Source organism: Cupressus sempervirens, chromosome 6 (assembly GCF_028749045.1).
Source record: "Cupressus sempervirens isolate cs-2001-9-10 chromosome 6, ASM2874904v1, whole genome shotgun sequence".
Taxonomy (NCBI): domain Eukaryota; kingdom Viridiplantae; phylum Streptophyta; class Pinopsida; order Cupressales; family Cupressaceae; genus Cupressus; species Cupressus sempervirens.
Window position 1 is genome coordinate 7,292,470 of NC_143123.1, and position 19,309 is coordinate 7,311,778.

A 19,309-nucleotide genomic window follows, 5' to 3' on the forward strand; every position below is an offset into this window, starting at 1 on the left:
AACCCATTCAGTTGACTCACATCCATCTTAATATTCCTCTGTACATGATGGGCAAAGACATATAATGTTAGTATTATCTATCAATAATTGACTGTCCCCTCTTTCACATAGAATGGTAGAAATAAATTCTCTTCAAGATATAGGTGGCTCATTTATGTTACATTCCTGCATTTAACAAAGTTAGAATGAAAAAAACTCATATATGCGTAAAAAAATTAAAATGGTTAGAAAATTCAATATGAACCCTATAGCAACAAGTTGTGTGTGTGTGTGTGTGTGATTAATCTTCACATTAAAAGGTTTACCCATATCAAAATATCTTTGAATAATTTTAATTTGATGATACATAAAAATACACTTTGCAAAGAATTGTGTTTGAGTTGAATCCAAAAAATGTTTTTAATGTGTATCAAGGTTCTTACTACCAATCCTCCTTCTTACCAAATCTCTTTGATTAGGTGAAACATGAGTGTTATTCATCCAAAAGTCTTCAATTAATGATTTCAAAGGTTCACTAATTTCTTTATCCTTCTGTGGTAGTTTACCACTAAATGTTCATAACTCATTTTTATTGAATCTTCCACTCTTTCTTGCCTTCTGATGGCTGTCATTAGGGTACCTCTACCTATTTTCACTATTTTTCTTGTACTTCTAATGCGTCAATCTTTCTTCATATGGGTGCTTACGATTGTTGATCTATAAGTGCACATCTTTTGATATTATTATCTTTGTTGCATGACTTAACCCCCACTTTGTCATATGAAATCATTACATTCTTTAAAATGTTTTTTTTCCATTTGAATCATCCATTCTTCATAGCCCAAGAATCTTCAAGATGGCCTAAATTCTAAATTCTTCACCATTTCAGCTAATAATTAACATCTTCCCATCATATGTAATTCTTCAAAGAATAATCTCTATATACGATTAACTTTTATTTGGCAAGTACACATTCAAATCTTATTAGGCATTAATTGAAAAATATTAGTATCAATATCAATAAAATATCTTGACTTTCTAAAATGAATTGCAGAAGGTGTTCTAATCTCTTCAGTAGTCTCAATAGTTTAAACATCAACATAATTGTGGGTGAATTGTGTACCTTTAATCAAATATTATGTGCCTTGGCAATAATATGCGAAAGATGAAATATCACCTATGTGGTATGTTGATGTTGTGCATTCAACATGACATGATGGAGTGTGCACACCCTCCAACCTACAACATGGTGTCTCTTCAATATAACATGATGATGAGACTCCATTTTTGGAAGATGGTATACCTTTATAATTCAATTGTCTTGTTGAATGTAAGAGTCTCATTCATTCTTTTTGTGTTTCTGATTTTGTATTTTTGTTTCTTTCTCTTGGCAGTTCTTGTTCCTATTCCAAAGCCATATTTTTATTGATTGATTCCAATTTTCTTTTTTCATGTAGCACTCTCATTTTTCCATTTCAATTGCCAAATCTCTTTCCTTCTCTTCAGGTGTTTGAATTTTTGATTTCTTCCTTGACATTATAATGATGGTGTCTACATGTCAAATATTTCAAACATATGAATTGCAATAATTTCAAAACATCAAATTATGCAAACATACAAATTACAATAATATCTATGAATACAATATATTACAACTTGCCAAATTATGATACAATTTGTCTCTATAGTCATAATATACATATAAAAAGTACTCCACTAACCTCAGATATGTTGCAATGTTGATTAATATTTGAAATAGTGCAGAAAATGGTTGAAATTGGTACTTCCAACACAAATAATAGTGCTTTGTGACTTCCAAAACAACAAAACCCATGTTTCTGCCATTAAAATAGAATAGAGCACATTACAAAATAGAGAATGTGGGCTTGTTTAAATAGTGAGATTATTATTTAAATTTTTGTATATTTACATGTAGCACACTTGTGATATACCATGAGTGTGCTATGTAAATACACCTTTTCCTCCCTTCATCTCCATCCTATCTCCTATAGGTTTTCCACCCCCTTCTCTTTCCATCCTATCCTATTCTCTCTCACTCTCACTCTCAATCTCTCTCTCTCTCTCTCTCTCTCTCTCTCTCTCTCTCTCTCTCTCTCTCTCTCTCTCTCTCTCTCTCTCCATCCTATCCAAACATATTTCTCTTCATATCCCATTCTCTTCACTCTCTCTCCATTCTACGTCTCTCTCTCTCTCTCTCTCTCTCTCTCTCTCTCTCTCTCTCTCTCTATCCCGGAGTGAGCTTCCTACCAATTTCTATGTATCTTAAACCCTAGTCACTCTCTCCATTAATCACTCTCTCTTCCTATCCCCTACTCTCTTTCTCTCCACTGTATCCCCTCTCTCTTCCTATCCCTTACTATCTTTATCTCCATTGTATCCCCTCTATCTTCCTATCCTTTCTCTACATCCTATCACCTTCTCTTGATCTCTTATGCTATAACCTTCTCTCTCTCTCTCTCTCTCTCAAACACATACACAGACATCAATCACTCTTTTAATCTATATTAAACTTTCTCCATAATATCCCCTCTCCTTCTCCTATCCCCCTCTTTCTCTACCTCACTATCTCTATTGTATCCCCTTGTATCCTCCTCTCCATCGTATCCCCCCCCCCCCTCTCTCTTTCTTTCTCTCCATTTTAACCCCTCTCTCTCTTTCTTTCCATAGTATCTCTTCTCTTTCTCTCCATCATATCCCCCCTCTCTCTTTATCTATCTCCTCTCACCCACACATCAATCACTCTCACTCCATATTGAACTCTATCCATATTATACCCTCTCCTTATTCATATCCCCTACTCTCTCTCTCTCTCACACACACACACACACACTCACACACACATAGACACACACCAATCACTCTCTCATTCTATTTTGAACTCTCTCCATACTATCCCCTCTCCTTCTTCCTAATGCCTACTCTCTCTCTCTCTCTCTCACACACACACACACACACACACACACACACACACACACACAAACACCCATCACTCTCTCACTCTCTCTATCTTGTCCCCTCTCTCCTCCTATCATCTATTCTCTCTCTCTCTCTCTCTCAATCTCCCTCCCCATCCCTAATCTCTTTCTCTCCATTGTATCCTCTCAAGTGCTCCATTCTATACCATTCTCTCTCACTTTCTCTCTATCATATTCTGTCAATCTCTCTTTATATCCCTCTTTATATCCCCTAATTTCTTCCCCTCTTCCTCTCTATCCTATCCACACCCTCTTCCTATATGCATGGAGTATCCTCTCTCTATTTCTCTCTCTCTACTAGATATATCCTATCCACTATCTATATTTTTATCCCCTTCTAGATCACTCTCCATCCTATCCTTTCCTCTCTTTTTCTTCATATATCCATCCTACACTCTAGTAGTCACTCTCTATATCCCATCCAATCTGTATCTTCTTATCTAGGCATCCTACCCAAAATCTCTCTTTTCCTATCTCTATTCTACACCCCCCCCCCCCCTCTCTCTCTCTCTCCATGAAATCCTCTCTCTACTTCTCTTTATACTCTTCACTTTCTATGTTTCTCTTCATATCACCTTCTCTACCTCCCTCCTCTTTTGGCTATGCAAGTGTCCTTAGTAGGGCGCATGGCCTATAGTGTGTATGCACTATAGGGTGATCATACTATTGTTTACATAGCGTGCACACACTATAGCACATACACACTTTATAATGCATTCAAATTCACCAAACCTAAGGCTTGGATTTACATTAGAGATCGAACCCAAAGGTTTTTTCATTTCAAACTAGTATCAAACATGATTTCCATCAAGCATACCAAAAATGCATGATTTTTCTTGTGTGCTCTCCATCAAGTTTCACCATTCTTGAACATCGATAAAATTAGGTTATATGATATTGTAGATATCTATGTTAGTTATGTAGCTATATAATTTATTTTGAAGACTATTTTAAGCCTTTCAACTATAATTTATTTTCAATGTGTGTCCATTCTCTCTCTCTAAATAGTATTTGAGGGTTAGATTTTAGCTCCTTCATCTGATTTTGCAACAAGTCATTTCTTTAAAGACTAGACTCCATTCTACACATTAAGGAAAAGAAGTTTTGGTTTTTGATTAGTTCTCAATGATTTTTATGGGGAGTAGATGTAATGCCCACCCCTAGTTGACTTTTCATATTTGTTTGCCAAATTGTTTTAAGCCTATTCTATGATTATGTTTTATGATTATTGGTACTTTCTTACCATATTAGATTAAATATTTTTCATATTCAATTGATATATGTGGTGAGTTAATTATTTTAGGTATTTATGATTGTTTCAATGATGATATATGTATGTTTAGTTAGTGATTTCAGTTATTTAATGATGTTAGTTAGATGAATGATTTTTATGCAGTTTCTAGGGATACTTACCCCATACTTGCATGTGTATGGTGTGCTTGTATTTTTTCTTTATGATTGACATTCCTAATGTGGTTGAGGAAGGGAGTCGTAGTCACCTGCTAGTCAGGATCTACATGGTGAACCACTTCCTGCCATTGCCTATTTAGTTTAGAAATTTGTGTCTATACATGTGTAGATTTTATGCAGATTGCAGGTAGTGGGTATCGACTTCCTGAATTTCCATAATGAGCATACCCTATCACAGTATCTCAATGGTATAAGTGGGGAGATAACTCTTGAGTCCAAATTCTAAACCCTAAGCCAATTGTCCTACAAAATATGACAAGTATCTGAGTTAGTTTCACCTTTTTGAATTAATCAAGTGACATGAATTTGTGACTTTAACCTTGGAATTTGACTTTATTCTTTGACTTTTAGTTGAGTTGTCACATTTGGTTTTGTGGGTCTCTTGTGATTTTTTGTTATAATTAAACCAAATTAAAAGATAATTTAATGATTTAATTTAATGGAAATTTAATAAAGAAAATTCAATATTTAGTTATATTTAATTAATTAAGAAATTAATTAAATAAAAAAATTAAATTTAAATTTTTTATTAAAGTTCTATTTTTGATGTATTTCCATTTAATTTAACAATAATTATTTAGCAGTTTTATTTTAATAATAAACTCTAGATAATGTGATTAATTAAGTTAATAAATATATTATTAAAAATGTCTCGTGAATTGAAGAGAAAATGGCAAGCAGAAAGTATTTTGCAAAAATGCAAATCATAAACAAGTAGCTAAAAACCCTAAGTCCTTCGCTAGGATCAGTGGAAGGAATCACCCTGGGCACCATCATCAGATGTCCAATTCATCCAACAAATCTTCATCCAACCATCTTGCTTGAAGCAAGGCAGGAGATCAAGGCTATCGTGACACAAAGAAAGTTCACACTTTGAATTATTTTGCACCCTTGACAGAGCTACAATTGGAGAAGGAGGAGCACATGAAATTTAAAACTATGCAAGATATACCTCCTAAAATCTTCTCAATTTCAAACCTAGACAAGAAAATTGCAGTGTTCAATTCAACCAAGTATGTCAGGATCAATCAGATTTCACCTTGTCCAAGGTCCAAGGTTTCTTCTCATCTTCTTAAATTAGTAATGCCTTCTCATTCACCAATTTTCCCTCCCATGGTTTTGTCTCCACCCTACATCCCTTCACATCGCAAAGCTAGTAAAAAAATCCATCTAAACCTTAACTTCTCCACTTCCATCCATCATTCCTCAAAGACATTCAATGACATAGTTCACATCATCAGTGACCAAGTCAGCGAAGATGAATGGGATGAATTTCAAGAGGTAGGCCTTTTCACTTATGGGAATGGCCCTACCTCTAATTTACAGAGATTGATCGAATGACTTGATGAGTTCTGTGGTGCCTAGGTATGTATTTCTAAATTCATTGATAAATTTTTTAATTTTTGGTACTATGATGATTTAGTTATGAAAGATTTCCTGAAGGCCTCTAGATGTATGTTCAAAGGTCATGTTGTTCATTTTTTTGGATTGGATTCCTAATTGTAATGAAAGTGCTTTAGATTTTACAATTCCTTCATGGTATGTAGTTCACTCATTACCTCCAGAATTAAAGCACATCAATATTTTAAAAAGGATTGGTAGATTTTTAGGAAACCTCATCAGATTGGATTTGGCATATGAAATAAGCAATAATGTAAAACTACTAATCAATGGTCATATTAATGAATCCAAAAAAAAAAACACTTAAAACTCATTACTAATAGATCTAAATATGATTTGGAATTCATCAAATATGAGGGGAAAATCTTGGATATCATCAAACTTGATGATGAAAGAAGTCAATCTTTCAACATGATGGACACAACTTTGGATCTTTGTGAGTTCCTTCCTCTAATCAGAAGAAGACATATCAAGATTCTTTGAGGAGATCAGACGCCCAAGGAATGTCTCATAAGAATGAGTTTAGATTTGTTTGATTCAACTCCATTTAAGGAAAATCATAGGACGAGACAAAGAGTAAAGTGCCACAAAGGCAAGGCAGATAGATTAACAAATAAGGATGATAGTTCCCCTCTGGATAAAAATCCTTTGGAAATCAAGGACATATCTTTCCAAGAGATTGTTAATAGGGATGAGGACAATCATGACAATAATTATACCAATACTTCCAATAGGCCCAAGTTACTGAGCATCATTGCGGATAATAGGAAAGAAAGTAAAAATGAAAGGAAGAACAAAAGAAGGAAAATTAGAGATAGAATAGTTTAGACATCTCAAGGCCAGGAACCTTTTGAAAATAGGGAGGAAGCTCCAAGGGCTAATTCTCCCTCTCAAGAAAGACTAATAGAGACATCTTATGAGAAGGGCTCAAAAAATACAGTATATCCAACAAATGAAGAGATGCATCCAGAAGAGATCTCTACCCCTCTACAAGCAGGTTTCTTAGAGGACACTTAAGGAAGAAAACTAGAGGAGCTTGAAAACCTCATGTTGTTTACTTCATGCAGGGCAAGTAGTGAAAAAGAACATCAAAAGGATCCAATCTCTCCCCAACCAAATCAGCCTTGGTTGAAAGATAATACAGTGGAGTCCCCTATCAAATTTAATAAGTTTTGGAAAACTTTAGCTGCTACCAGTAGTTCGCCTTTCACTCCTACCAATAGGCTTCAGTATGTAGACAAAGACAGTGAACAGGTAGTTTATATACCAGTTGAAGAGCTTCAAGAATTTTTGAATAAGGAAAGCTTCATGGATCCTTCAAATGCTGAACTAGATTTGATAGAGATGGAAAGAGTGAAGTTTGATCAACTTACTGATGAATTACTCCAAGTATTCAATCCTGAAAAAATTGACAAAACTTCGATAGCCTAGAAGGAAGAACTTATCCAGAGGATCCTCCAATTAGGAGGGGAAACCTATTCATGTGCAGATCTTAGAAGAGACATATTAAACATTCAAATGGAAGACATGGCTTTAGCATTTACAAAACAATCTACTCTTGTTAAACAAATTATTTTAGAAGTGAATCTAGAGGATCAGGAACAACTTCTATCAGGAAAAATTGATACAATATAGACAACAAAAATTAACCTAGATCAGCTAAGCATTCACACGTCTCAAGAAGGGCCTAAGTCCCCATGTTGTGGCAAGATAAAGGGAAAAAGAGGAAGGAAGTCTCTGAAGGAACTTAGAGAAGAAGAGGGTCTTAGTAAGGAACAATAGAAGATAGATCAAATTTTCTAAAATGGGAAGGGGAAGTGCCTTCCTGATCAGGTATGAAGCTCACTACTTGGAATGCTATGGGTCTTAATGCCCCTAGCAAAAAGAGGTTATTAAAACATAACCTCAAATCTTTTAACTTTGATGTTGTTTTAATCCAAGAAACTAAATTAAATTTATTCAAAATAGATAAATTAAGTAGGTTGCTTGGAGTATGGTGTTCTGTGCTTCAAGAATCTTCAAGAGCCTCTAGGGGTCTGGGCATCCTTTGGGATCCAAGGAAGGTTGGTATTAGTATTCTCAATTGTTCTAATAATTGGATAAGTGGTAAGGTTCAAAGTCTAAAATTAGATCTTAATTTCATAGTCAAAAATGTGTATGGTCCAGTTAATAATTTTGATAAAAAATTAGTATGGGAAGAAATTGGTCATTTCTTGGATAGTCAAAAGAATGATTTTTTTCTATTAGGAGGTGACTTTAATACTATTCTAGATATTAATGAAAAGGTAGGAGGTACTCAGGTGCTATCACAAGCATCTAAAGTTTTTAAAGAGTGGTGTGCTATGCATAATCTAATTGACTCTTCTACCAATAATGGCATTTATACTTGGAACAATTGGAGAAAGGACTTTGCTTATATAGCAAAAAAACTTGATAGACTTATGATAAAGGGTGAGTTGGATATCAACAATTTAAATATTCAATCTTCTATTTTACCCATAGCTGGATTTGATCACTTCCCTATCAGATTCAAATTCATTGAGCCTCTTAGACCGGCTAGAAACCCATTCAAGTGCAAGAAAATATGGTTCCTAGACCCAAACTTTCTCAATAACATCAAACTATGGTGGACTCAAGATAGCTGTGAAGGGTCTAAAATGTTTGTCTTCATTAACAAATTAAAGATGCTTAAGGAACATATCCTTAGGTGGAATAGAGAATATTTTAATAACATCTTCAAAGAAAAATTGGACATAGCAAACCAACTCAAAGAATTGAACTCAGAAGTAATTAGCAAGGGCATGGATAATAACAGCTACCTTCTCAAAAAGGAACTGCTAGCTAAACAAGAAATTATACTTTCCAAAGAAGAGATATTCTTGAGATAGAAATCAAGAGAAAGATGGCTGGCAGAAGGTGACCATAATACAAATTTTTTCATAACTCCGCCCTATACAATAGAGCTAAGAGAAGAATCACTTGTATTAAAAATCAGCAAGGTGTCTTAACTAAAAAACTAGGGGAAATAGCAGACACCTTTGTTAAATATTTTTAGGATATATTGAATAACCATAAAGGCCCAAATTATGTTGCGCAATCCAGTCTTCTGAAAGTTATCCCTAAAGTTGTCACTCAAGAAGATAACAAAAATCTAATCAAACCCATCACCTTAGAAGAAGTTAAGAAAGTGGTGGGTATGTGCAGGATCATGGTGTGCCAAAAAGTGGCGATGTGAAAAAAATAGAGTTTGAACACGTCTAAAAGCGCTTCAAAATCCACTCTAACTTTTTTTCACCTATCCAGGTACCAAGCCTAGAAGGAAAGGCCAAGCCATATCGGATATCTGATAATTATATTACATTATTATTATAATATTATAATAATATAAAAACATTATATTATAATAGTATAATACATTATAATATAATATTATTAAATATAATATAATAATAATAATAATAATACTATAATATAATAATAATAATATTATATTATAATCGTATAATATTATACTATAATAATAATATTATATTATAATAATATAATATAATATTTAATATTATAATATATATATAAAATATAATATTTCAAAGCTATATATAAAATATAAAATATGTTATATATCTTATATATAAAATATAAGATATGGGTGAGATCGGATATCCGATCCAATATCGAATATCCGATCTAATATTAGATATTCGATATAGTATTGGATATCCGATACTTGTAGCATACATTAAAAAAAAGAACAGACCCGCGTGCCCTTATTTCTCACATTTTGAGGGCTAGTATTGCCACGTGACCAGATATCAGATACAAAATCGGATATTGGATATTAAGGTAATTTTATTTTGTTTTTTGAACTAATTTTTAATCTAAATTCGATAGATTTTAGCATGATTTTGTTTGTTTTAGTTGAATCTAGTGTTTTTTTGAAAAAAAAGGTTAAAATTAAGTTTTTTTTAATATGTATTATGTTTTGCAATTCAATAGGATTGACTGATCAGAATGATGACACTGAGGCAAGGAATAATATTCCTCTTAACCCCCCACCAAACGCTCTAGCACCCCCACAAAATCATCCACCAAAGATCCTCTACCCCCTCAAAACGCTCCTCGAATCGAGGATTTCATAAATGAAAATCTCACCGAGTTGAGAGGTTTGCATAGAACATATAATAATGTACCCGCATTGGCTCCTATGTTATCCACGTTAAACACCATAGTGGATAACATTGAAACCCTTACAAACCAACAAAATGCCACTCTTCGTTGGCGTGATCAAATGCATGAGATGTTTGATGATGGTTTGGATTATGATGAGGTTGCGGCCCTCAACATAAGCAAAGACAATTTGACCAGCCTTTTTGCAAACCCAAAAATGGATTTACTAGTTGACCCAAAAAAAATCCAAACTATCGATTAAATGGTGCACAAATAATGCCATACATGCAAACTTTTAGGATCGTTGGTGGATGGTCTTTGATATCCCTCCACATGGAAATTTAGACATACCATTTTATTTTCTTAGAAAATTATATGCTAAATTTGTGTTGAAACTTAAAGTGGACTATTGGAGCATGAAGCCCAACATGGGCTTAGGACTAGGAGCTCCTCAGGATAGACCCTCTTCCCAACGGAAGAAAGCTAGCACTTTTGTCCCCCCACCTTATATCTCCCCTCCTCCTTGAGTGCAACATCTAGATATTATGATAGAGGCTAGCTCTCAGACTATCAAAGCCATTCATAGGTTGAGTAGCATAATGATATCTCAGGTTAGGTCAATCTTGCCTCCTTGTGTTGATGATGCTGGTGCTAGTTCATCATCGACTAGCTCATCACATGTTTGTGTGCCTCACACTTGCATTACGTGCAAGAATATTTTCTTGGGTCCCATAGGTGATCTTCCTTAGTATTATTTTGTATTAGACAAGGATACACCAAACACACATGTAGGGGCTACAGACCTTGATGCGAGAGAGGAGGGGAATGCAGAGGCATGGAATCCTTCAGTGTCGGTATGTGTATATATATATATATTTTTTATGACATATGTGATTTAAAGTTAATTTTTATAATAGAGTAATTTTAATTTTTAAGCCATATTGACTTTTATATGTATGTGATCTTCATTCATGTTTAGTTGATGACCAAAGAGGAACTCAGACAGATTGATGATGCCGCACTCTCAGCCATTTCATTTGGCCTTGAGACATCTACGGTATATTATGTTGTGTTCGCATTTTTTTTTCTATTTGATATTGTAGCATATATGGTTGCTAATCTTTCTTTTATCTTGCAGGTAGCACCTGTCCTAGAGGGACAAAGTGCAGAGGGTGAGCCAACACACACTGACAAAGGAAAGGTAATTAGGCACTTTCTATTTGATTAAATATTGATGCATTCTTGTAAAATGTTTGTGGTAATCTCATTTAATTACATTCTTTATTATATATAGGGCGTCACTACTGGTGATGAGCCTATACAGATTTCGCATTGTAGACCATTAGGGATTTCCACTCACACTGAGAGCCCCATTGTATGCATAAGTATCATTTATTTTTTATTATCCTTATCTTCATAAATAAATTCAAAAATGATTTCCATGATATTAACAACTACTATTTTGTATCTCATAGGAGACTCCTAGTGCACATGAGGTCCAACGGGACAGTTATGTAGATTTGATGATGCGGCCACTCACTCTCGAGGAGGAGCCTACAATAGTAAGTTGTAGTTTGAATTCATGATTAAATATGTTATAAATTTAGCATGCTATGAATTATAATGTTATAGTTTAAATTTTAGATTCATCTGACAAAGGTATTTGAACATATATGGCCCACAATCAGAGAGGTACCAGCATTGCCGAGGGCATACAAGAGGACTCCTGACCGGCGTAGGAGGTCGACAAGAGAGGTATTTATTATAAAATTTTGATAGTATTAATCTCCATTACAAAAAAGATCATTATGCATTTTAGTAATTCAATGTTAGATACGTAGAATCATATAAATTTAGTAGTCTAACTTTGGGTTTTCCTTTTTTGTTTATGTAGGAGGCATCTGATCCATCTAGTGCAGCGAAGAGGCTGCAATTTGATCATCCACCAGCTCCCTAGGATAGTATAGTTTTTGTAGGATGCATCATGAGACATTTTGAGATGGCATATGCCACATTGTATACAGAAACATTGATATTATACACATTCTGATGGCATGATTAGCCACATTTTGTATATGTATCTATGTATTTTGATATATATTTGAGTACTTTGTCTATGGATACATGATCTTTGATATATATTTTTGTAAAATTTTGTCTATGGATACATGTATTTTGATATATATTTTTGTCATTTATGTGCACAATGATATACATATTAATTTAGTATCTAGTATTGTTCAATTTATTGTGGATCATGTGTCATGCCCTAAATTTTACTAGTAAAAACACAACAATTTTTTATTTTTTAAAATTTTTTTTGTAGCTTATGAAGTTGCATAAGAAATTACATATTGTAAAAAAAGGTTATCATTGAATAGGAGTTCAAGACTCATGTGGATAGTGTCATCCAGTTGTAACATTTTAGTCACAGGTGGTTTTCAAATAGATTGGATGACAATCTAGTTCAAGTTAGCATCACAAGTCAAAAGAGAAAGTTCAAGATACAAAACTCATAAATTAGTGAGGCAATTCATATCCTAACAAGCCTCTGATACTAATATTCTATTAGGGTCTGTCGGTTGTATCATATGGACGAGGTCATGGTTCTAGCATGTAAGGGAAGGGGATCAGAATTACTTATTATCCTCATTACCAATGTACACACATTCATTAATCATTACAATATATATTAATGTGACAATTACTATATGGTGTGTAAATGTAGTATATCTTAATCGATTAAGCACACGTATCTAGAGAATTTAGATTTAGTACTCATCACATGAGCACCCTTAGTCAAATAAGAAAATGTGCACTTATCTACCACACTATATCGGATCTAACCATTGGAAATTAGAAAAGTAATGCCCCAAAGGTAGCTTCAAAGTCTACATGATGGAGAAGGGGCCACTTGTATTGATAGTATCCATCATTACCACATACTATACACAACTTATGGAATAAACAATTTTTTTAATGTGCCAAACGTGTATCATGTGCTTGCATCCATATCTTACTGGTCCTCTCAAAGATTGGACCAATACTGAGTCATTTTCTCCCTCTTTACTCTATTTAGTCATCCTTATGCATTCTATCAACATTTCTTCCTCACAAAATTAGCACTCACTATAGTATCCTAAACACAAAAATTACTATTTCAATACATAAATTAAACTCACTCTAACAAAAGACAATTACTAACTATCTAGCTCATCAACTACTAACTAATTTAGCTACATTGCCATGATTTTACATTTACTATGTTAATTACTATAATTACTATAGTATTACATTTACTTTTTACATTATTACATCTAATTATTCACCATAAGCTCACTTTCTCACTATCAATATTATTATTATCAAAGCATGTTAAGATTCAAAGTAGTTTCATAGTACGAATTAGTAAGCACATAAAATGAGGAACTCTTAGTAAGTCTAAGGGCCAATTCAAAGTACTTAACTCAATAATAATTCACTATCAGTATTTAAACACATCCTACTATATCATCGTATTGAGTGTGTCAATTTAAATTTGTTAGATGAATTGTTTATGCAAGGATTAGGTGCAAGCGTATAAATAAGGTTTGTATATAACATACCTTTTCATTTTGACATATATGTATTCATCATTTCATGCAACTAACATAGTAAAATGTGGTGTACATGAATCATATTATCATTAATTATACATAGGGTAAATGAGCTGACGAGCTACCTCTAATGAAATGCCTATTGACCCTTATTACATACTAGCTAACTAATGCTTTATTCCTACACTACATTTTCAAATTGGTATATATATTCTATCGACTTTGATATTCTACTAATATCTTCAATTGAATCCACAACATTCATTAACTAACTAACATTCCCTCAAGCCAAATATAAAATTCACTTGACATTAAATCCAACATCTACACAGGTTTGTCATGCATTCAATTCTATCTAGTAACTCTTATCTATCAATGTGCTTTATTGACTAGATAAAACTAGATTTGAGTTATTATTTTAATCCACCATCCATCCTTATCCTTGATTCTCCAATCACGTCATCCTGACAACTTACTTCATATTAACCGTATTATATCTACATCCAACTATCCTAATTTACAGTCTTAACACTACTTTAATTAAACCCTCCGTACTTAAAATCATGTTCAATTATATATGCATTCTTGTAAACTTATTTATTTCATTTAATTTATTTTCCTATATTGAGCTTTTCCATTACCATATGGTTTAATTGTTACATGTTTCTAAATGAGCCCCTTGATATAAACATTACCCTTAAACTAAGCTCAAATACACTAAGTGTCATTATCCTCTATTCAAGACTTGAAATGATTAAATAATTATCTGATAAAAATAAAAACAAATCTAAAGGGTGAATCTCCTATCTATCTTAAATCCTCATCATTCCCTAACTCTTACCAAGGCTACATTTCTTCCTACACGTGGTCCCCACAAGGTCCCACGTGGGTCATGTGCAAAATTTTGACTAATCCAAGCCTTAGGACATCTTTTTCCCATCCCTCCAATCAACAATCCTAATGTGAACAAGTCATATTAAATGTCAACTTGACATTCTCCTAAGTACAAATCCCTTGGGATTGCTATCCCACTCCCCCTTAATTTCAAGTTGACTATCTATGGTTGGGAACATGTGACCACTGCTGCAAGAAATTTCAAGTCTACTCCCTATGCTTTGGAACACGTGATAACTGCTGCAAGAAGGGGATGACTAGTGCATAAGACAAGGATGTGACATAAACCCTTTCTCCTATGCACCCAAGTATATTAATGGGGATGAAACCCCTTTTCAAGGAGGCGAGCTCAAGGATAAAAGTTTTGATATGACATGTCAGAATGAATGTTAGATTTAACAATACACCTTGAGGAGTGGAGAAAACTTTTTACATTATGATGGCTTAGGAAGTGTTGGGGGCTACTCTAGAAGGGCGGTCAAGATCAATCTTGGCTTTTATTTTATTTTTGAGTTAAATATTTAAATTTTTCATATTCTCTAACATGCACACTAATATGCCTTTATTTATTTAATTACTAATTTATTATTTGAGTGTTGGATGTGACTTAGAGGTCACAAGATTGTAATGTGTACCATTCTGTCACTTAGGGAATATATTAGTCTAGGACACTCATTAGTCTCTATATGCTATTATTAATTTTATTTTTATTGGATAACAGTCTAGAATTTGGGAATATTCTTTAATATTTTATTGCTCTGTATTAAGGAATTGATTTATTTGCCTTTACCATACATTTTCCAGAGAGGAAAATGCATGCCTATAGCAATGTATCTCATAGATTTTATTATGTCTTCTCTTACAACAAACTTCATTTTGTTATATCATGAAATTAATTTGATGATTTCCTTTCTTAGAATTGCATTAATCTTGGTAATTAAAATTAATGTTATCCATGCATGTGATATGAACATTAAATTTTCCTTCCAAATTATTGAGTGCACAACAAGATTGTAAGCAATCTACTAAGTTTTAAATTTATACAATCAATGGTATCACATAACATCTATGGATTGTTATTATCAACTAGTCATTTACAATACCACAAGGAGAAAAATTTCTTTCACATTTTCAAATGATAACAATGATGTCAAAGAAAATCTGTGACTCATACCAATGCTTTCATAATAATATAAACTCCAAATGAAACATGCATATACAACCTTATCAATTATTTCCTCTACACGTACATTAGGTAACAATGATACAATCTCCTTCCATCACAATGGGGCAACATAAGGGACTTTTAAAAATCATAAGGAACATGAACATTGAAAGATATGGACAATGAGTAGCATGAACATTTTCCAACATGATTGTTGAGAACATGAACAAGCTGGTGAATCCTCCTTCACAAATGAGGGCACAATATCAAGTTTTCTCATCCAACATCAATCTGCAAGATGATCATTCCAAGCCATTTCCATTACTCCCTTAGACACAAATCTACATATGCAACACAACAAAATAACAAGGACCATGGGTGCTTTCCACCCAACCATAGGCCTCAAAGAGACCACCCCCACACTAGGGAACAAGGCTCAAACTGGGATACACATACAATCTTTCAATGCATAAACATTATATTTCAAACTTGAATAATTCCCCCCAAGGCTATTTCACAATGGCTTCATAGATGGAACCATAAACATAGGGTGAAGGTGTGTTCTAAAATGGAGACTTGCCATACCAAACCATATCTGCAATAAACAATTTTCATGCCCTCTCAAGGCTATCATAATTCAGAAAATTTCATGCCCTCTCGGGGCTATCATAAATGAACAAGTTAATGCCCTCTCGGGGCCTCCACATTTCCTCCTCCAAACCCACTACCATCAGCTGTAACTCCTCAAACTTCCTTTCTACACCATACTTTCCTTATCACCCCTAGCAAGATATGAATGGTTATGGCATACAATGGAGCCAATGCTCTAGGGTTCTCAATATATTTTTCAAACCCAACTTAAGCCCTTCACCCTAGACTTCTCTTCCCTTCCCACAAGGGTGAGTGTAAGTCCCACACCCATAACAACACTCAAGCACAAAACAAGAAAACAAAACCAAGTAGAAATAAAACAAGAAATTTTCAAGAGCACATCACATTTTCACAACACAATATCAACACCCATAATACAACAAGGAAATAAAGGAAATCCAAACCTCATACTCACAATACTCCACACAATACAACAAGATGCACAATGGTGTCACACTAATCTACATGGAATGAACACCATTCAAGCACTCACATGAATGCTACTCCACAATGCAATGCAATGCATACTCCATGGATAAACTGTACACTTGCATATTTTCTTAACCATGCTAAAAGAAAGAAATGGAAAAGAAGCAAGTTTGAGATACCAACCTTGGTCCAAGCTAGGGTAAGGATAGTTGTAATAGAGCTCCCCTAATCTCCCTCCAAAACCTAATTGTCTCTAAAATTAGAGAGTGGGCAGATACCCCACTAGTTTGGCCAAGACCCTCTAATAAAGCCTTCCCACTAACTTATTTTAGCAAAAACACTAAGTGATTACTTCTTACAAACTTGTCTCCAATAATAGTTCATTGATAGCCCTCACGATCTCTGAGTTATTACCCTTGAAAGATCGACCTCAAAATGCACTTAGAGCACCTTGGAGACTCCTCGGTACGGGGTGGCCGCAAATGATGGACGGTCTCTGTGGCTAAAACAAGGGTGTGACTAGGGTTCACCCGCCCATCCAGAGCTAATGGAACTGACGATTTGATGCCAAGATAAACGGTTTCAAAGTTACATTGTGGTGCACCTATGAATTGAGGCACACTACGAGTTTTGGCATCGAGCGAGATTGTTGTGCCGAATCCAAACAGAATGTGATCTCTCAAAAATGAGATAGGATATTTTAGGCCTCAATATCACCGTCTTGTAGCATTTGACAGTTCATTGATAGCCCTAATGAGCTTTGAGTTATGATCCTCAAAAGATCGACCTCAAAATGCACCTAGAGCACCTTGGAGACTCCTCGATACAAGGTGGCCGCAAATGATGGATAGTCTTCGTGGCTAGAACAAGGGTGTGACTAAGGTTCACCCGCCCATCCAGAGCTAATGGAACTAATGATTCGATGCCAAGATCAATGGTTTCAAAGTTACGTTGTGGTGCACCTATGAACTGAGGCACATTGTGAGTTTTGGCATTGAGCGAGATTGCTGTGCCGAATCCAAACAGAATGTGATCTCTCAAAAATGAGATAGGTTATTTTAGACCTTAGTATCACCATCCTATAGCATTTTATAGTTCATTGATAGCCCTCATGAGCTCTGAGTTATGACCCTCGAAAGATCGACCTCGAAATGCACTTAGAGCACCTTGGAGACTCCTCGATATGGGGTGGCCACAAAGGATGGATGGTCTCCGTGAATGGAACAAGGGTGTGACTAGGGTTCACCTACCCATCTGGAGCTAATGGAACTGATGATTCAATGCCAAGATCAGTGGTTTCAAAGTTACGCTGTGGTACACCTATGAACTGAGACACTGCGAGTTTTGGCATCAAGCGAGATCACTGTGCCAAATCCAAATAGAATGTGATCTCTCAAAAATGATATAGGTTATTGTAGGCCTCAGTATCACCATCTTGTAGCATTTGACAGTTCATTAATAGCCCTCATGAGCTTTGAGTTATGACCCTCAAAAGATCGACCTCGAAATACACTTAGAGCACCTTGGAGACTCCTCGGTATGGGGTGGCCACAAATGATGGATGGTCTCCATGGTCAAAAAAATGGTGTGACTAGGGTTCACCTACCCATTCATAGCTAATGGCACTGACGATTCAATGCCAAGATTAGCAATTTCAAAGTTACACTATGGTGCACCTATGAACTGAGGCACATTGTGAGTTTTGGCATCGAGCGACATTGTTGTACTGAATCCAAACAGAATGTGATCTCTCAAAAATGAGATAGGTTATTTTAGGCCTTAGTATCACTATCCTTTAGCATTTGACAATTCATCAATAGCCCTCATGAGCTTCGAGTTATGACCCTCAAAAGATTAACCTCGAAATGCACTTAGAGCACCTTGGAGACTCCTAGGTATGGGGTGGCTGCAAATGATGGATGGTCTCCATGGCTAGAACAAGGGTGTGACTAGGGTTCACCTGCCCATCCGAAGCTAATGGCACTGACGATTTGATGCCAAGATCAATGGTTTCAAAGTTACGCTGTGGTGCACCTATGAACTGAGGCACATTGCGAGTTTTGGCATCGAGTGAGATCGTTGTGCTGAATCCAAATAGAATGTGATCTCTCAAAAATGAGATAGGTTATTTTAGGCCTCAACATTAGCATCTTGGAGCATTTGATATTTTATCAATAGCCCTCACAAGCTCCAAGTTATGAACCTCAGAAGATCAACATCAAAACGCACTTAGAGAACCTTGGGGACTCCTCGATATGGGGTGGCCGCGGATGACGGAACAAGGGTGTCACTAGGGTTCACCCACCCACTTGGAGCTAATGGCACTGACTTGTAGCCGTTAGGAGTTAGATTTTGAAAAGTTGTCAAGAAAGGTTGACCCCTTTGACTTGTATCATGAAAGGTTTCTTTGTGCCTTGCTTGATTGTTTGAAGACTACTCCATGTGTCACTATCTTTCTTGCAAAAAAAATTTCTTTTGAACATCAAGCTTGCAAAATTATCAATTATTGTCAAACTTTTTCAACCAAGTCAAAACATCAAGTGCAAATATTTGTTTGCATT

At 35.0% G+C, this 19,309-nt stretch overlaps 1 pseudogene; it reads left to right on the top strand.

Moving 5' to 3' along the window:
• Positions 1 to 19,309, top strand: part of LOC149550732 (triacylglycerol lipase OBL1-like) — a 94,859-nt pseudogene that overhangs the window by 48,656 nt on the left and 26,894 nt on the right.